Source organism: Danio rerio, chromosome 4, assembly GCF_049306965.1.
Source record: "Danio rerio strain Tuebingen ecotype United States chromosome 4, GRCz12tu, whole genome shotgun sequence".
NCBI lineage: Eukaryota > Metazoa > Chordata > Actinopteri > Cypriniformes > Danionidae > Danio > Danio rerio.
In genome coordinates, this window is record NC_133179.1 from 46,007,501 (window position 1) to 46,012,047 (window position 4,547).

Below are 4,547 nucleotides of genomic sequence, written 5' to 3' on the forward strand. Positions count from 1 at the left end.
TATTTCAAAGAGTTATAAAATTACAAAAATTAAAAACTCTCTGTGTATCTATCCACTAAAACATTGCAGATGAGTGATTGATCCGCTGATAAATCAGCTGATTTGACGATGTTTTTAAATGCTTTCTCCAAAGCTTGAAACGCTGTCAGTGATGTAATCAGCACACAAGCAGCCAATAGTGTTCAGCTTTTTCTGATGACTCCTCCCTCAAATTTTCATTGGCTGTGGTTTGGTAGCTTGAATGAGCTGATGGGGAATGAGTTGTTGTCAGATCATGTAGTGTGTGACCCCCCTCTTGTGGATCGTTCACGGAGTGTTGCGTAGTGTGAACACCTCAGAGATTAAAAGACACAAAGTCAAGTCATGTAGTGTGAACAGCACAGCGCAGCAGTTCTGAATGAAGCAGCTCCTTTTGATTTTTTTGTTTTTTTGAGTGTTTGCAGAGTTAATAGGGGAGGTGGAGGCATCGCTGCCCTCTTTAAAAATGTCTATGAGTGTAAACAAGTGTCGTTTGGTGACTATTTGTCCTTTGAATATCTGAGTATAGCACTGAAAGGTGCTCCACGCATCTTACTGATCATTATCTACAGACCTCCAAAATATTCTCCAGCTTTTATTGAGGATTTTACAGAGCTGTTATCAATAGTAACATCTGAATTTGATTATTTTAGTATTGCTGGGGATTTTAATATTCACATTGATAATCCAGAAATCAATGCTGTAAAAGAACTGATGACTGTTTTTAACACTTTTGATCTGACTCAGCATGTTCAAGGACCCACACACAATCGTGGACACACTCTTGATCTACTTATAACTAAGGGTTTACACATTTCATCAACTGTTGTTAAGGATGTGGCACTATCTGATCATTTCTGTATCTTTTTTGATATATTGATCACTCCAGCTATTAAAGACAGATCTGTCTCTGTCAGAAAGAGATGCATAAATGAGAACACCAGTGAGCAGTTTATGAAGGCCATATCACTAGCACCAAGTATATCTGCAGATTCTGTTGATTCTCTCCTTGATTTGTTTAGCTCTAAAATTAAGATAATCATAAATGACATTGCTCCTTTTAAAGTCAAAAAGTTGACTGGCAGGCAAAAGGGATATTGGACAAGGTCACCGAGAGTACAAATTAAAAAAAGACAATGCAGGAAAGCTGAGCGTATGTGGAGAAAGACGAAACTAGTAGTCCATTATAATATCTATAAAGACAGTCTTCATGCCTTTAATATGGAACTAAACACTGCTAGACAGACTTTCTTTTCAAGCCTTATAAACAGCAACTTAAATAATGCTCGCACACTCTTTGCAACAATAGAGAGACTCACAAACCCCCCCAGTCGGATTCCAAATGAGCTCCTCTCTGAAAGCAAATGTAATGAGTTTGCTCATTTCTTTACTGATAAGATCAATAATATCAGAAAGGCAATCAGCTCATCCAATCAGTCAAGTTGTGTCGATATCAAACAAGCTCAACCACAACTTAAGATGGCAATTAATGGTAAAATCTTAGAAGAGATTGTGCAAGTTATGAAAACATCAACCTGCAGTCTTGACACACCCCCCACATCATTCTTCAAAACTGTGTTTACCTGTTTAGAAATGGATCTTCTAAAAGTGGTAAATGCTTCACTTCTCTCAGGGATTTTTCCAACCTCACTTAAAACTGCAGTTGTTAAACCCCTCTTGAAGAAGAGCAACCTGGATAACACCCTATTGAGCAATTACAGGCCAATCTCAAATCTCCCTTTTATTGGCAAAATCATTGAAAAAGTTGTTTTTAACCAGGTTAACAAGTTCTTAAACTTCAGGGGGTGTTTAGACAATTTTCAATCTGGTTTCAGAGCACATCACAGTACACTGTGACACTGTCGATCACAGCATACTTCTGGATAGGCTGGAAAACTGGGTTGGGCTGTCTGGCACGGTCCTCAAATGGTTTAGATCTTACCTTGAAGGGAGAGGTTACCATGTCAGTATAGGTGACCATAGGTCGAGGTGGACACCCATGACGTGTGGAGTCCCACAAGGCTCGATTCTGGCACCTCTCCTGTTCAACCTTTACATGCTCCCTCTGAGCCAAATAATGAGAAAGAATCAAATCTTCTACCACAGCTATACTGATGACACTCAGATCTACCTAGCCTTAGTGCCTAATGACTACAGCCCCATTGACACCCTCTACCAGTGCATTGATGAAATTAACAATTGGATGTGCCAAAACTTTCTTCAGTTAAACAAAGAGAAAACTGAAGTCATTGCATTTGGGAACAAAGATGAGGTTCTCAAGGTAAATTCGTACCTTGGCTCTAAAGGTCAAACGACAAAAAATAAGGTCAAGAATCTTGGTGTGACTCTTGAGTCAGATCCGAGTTTCAACAGTCATGTCAAAGCAGTCAGTAAATCAGCATACTATCATCTCAAAAACATTGCAAGAATCAGATGCTTTGTTTCCAGTGAAGATTTAGAGAAACTTGTTCATGCTTTTATCAGCAGCAGGGTAGATTACTGTAATGGACTCCTCACTGGTCTTCCTAAAAAGACAGTCAGACAGTTGCAGCTCATCCAGAACGCTGCAGCCAGAATTCTAACCAGAACCAGAAAATCAGAGCACTTCACACCTGTCCTCAGGTCTCTACACTGGCTGCCAGTTACATTCAGAATGGATTTTAAAGTATTATTACTGGTCTATAAATCACTAAATGGCCTAGGACCTAAATACATCACAGATATGCTCACTGAATACAAACCCAACAGATCACTCAGATCTTTAGGATCATATAAACTAGAAATTCCAAGGGTTCAGTCAAAGCAGGGTGAATCTGTATTCAGCCATTATGCCCCCCGCTGCTGGAATCAGCTTCCAGAAATGATCAGATGTGCTCCAACATTAGGCACATTCAAATCAAGACTGAAAACACATCTGTTTAGCTGTGCCTTTACTGAATGAGCACTGTGCTGCGTCCGACAGATCGCACTATCATGTTTTTCATTTCTTTTTCATTCTTTTATAGCTTATTTTAACTCATTTTAAATTGTTTTTATCATTTTTAAAATAATTTCTATTGTCTGCATTTTATGTTCCTAAACTTGTCTTTTTTATTCCTGTTTATGTAAAGCACTTTGAATTGCCACTGTGTATGAAATGTGCTATATAAATAAACTTGCCTTGCCTTGCCTTATACTATTTTGTAATATACACTTTAATATTTTGTAATATTCACTAATATTAAATCAGATGCTATTATTCCCTAAATTAAATTATATTCTAAGAACTTAAATTATGATCTCTTTGTATGCACAGGTCAACTTATGTTATATACTTCTCCTTAATTTAATATATTTCTTTATATCTTTCTATTTAAACAAAATTTATTTATTTCCTAAATATCATAATCTCTTCTTTAAACTGCATCAGTCACTTCTATATATTTTTCTATCACACAATATCTGCAGTCCATCTTTATATTATAATCTACAATGATGATTATTTTATTTCACTATTTATCACAAACACACAGTGGCGCCACCAGAAAATTTTCTTAGGGGTGGCCAGAAGAGGCCGCACCAAATCTTGGGGTGGCACACAAAAAAAATTATGAATTCAGTGTAATGTTATATTTTTGTTTTTGGTAAATGTAATAATGTAGTTTTTATTCATTTAATTAATTCTTCTTGAAATATTGCTATTTATTCCTTGAAGTAATTCAGGAAGTACATGTGCAAACCAAATAAAAATCTATGTTTAGTTTAAAAACACTTTTCATATACTGTATAAATAACTTCTTTTTTTACGTGCCTTTATTGTACATCATACGAGATATGCCATGTCTAAAATTAATGAAGATTAATGAGTTTATTATTCCCAGTGATGGATTGCAGCTGGAAGGGCATCCGCTGTGTAAAAATGTGCTGGATAAGTTGGCGGTTCATTCTGCTGTGGTGACCCTGGATTAATAAAGGGACTAAGCCGAAAAGAAAATGAATGAAAGAATAATGAGTTTATTAATTACCCAAACAAATGAACAAACTGAACAAAAGGCATTACTATACACACTCACTATACCTAATAATATTATTTATCCATATTGCTTTTTGAACCATTTTATTAATGCAGCTTCTTCTATTGATATACTGTAGCTTAAGGTAAATATTAAATTCCCATTGCTGTCTATTGAAGGTGCGTGGGTGCTGTCAAGGACGATCGGGGAGGGTAGTGGTAGTTCTAGTTTAAATGACACCCTGGGCGAACCACCCTATACACCCCCACCTCTCTTGAATTGTTAGATTTGTTATTCAATAAATATAACAATTTATTTATATTTATTCTAAATAAATACAAATAATATTAATATACAATTAATATTCTGAATAAATAACAGAAATCAATCCTAAATATTACTGGAAAACAACAACTGGAGTGATATGCCAACATCACTTAAGAAACCTTTTGCATGAAAATTAATTATGACAATTCTAAAGAATACAAAAAATGTATTATAGAGTTATCTGTGGTCTTAGACCAGATCATGGCTGAT

The 4,547-nt window shown here is 35.9% G+C and overlaps 1 protein-coding gene across 3 annotated transcripts in view; it reads left to right on the plus strand.

Annotated features, from left to right (window-relative positions):
• Positions 1 to 3,194, plus strand: part of LOC101882252 (NLR family CARD domain-containing protein 3-like) — a 305,138-nt gene extending 301,944 nt beyond the window's left edge. For all 3 annotated transcript variants that reach the window (XM_073947261.1, XM_073947259.1, XM_073947260.1), the window contains one exon: positions 1 to 3,194. This exon is cut by the window's left edge and continues 3,687 nt beyond it. The gene's annotated coding sequence lies outside the window, so the exon portion shown is untranslated.
• The last annotated feature ends 1,353 nt before the right edge of the window (positions 3,195 to 4,547 follow it).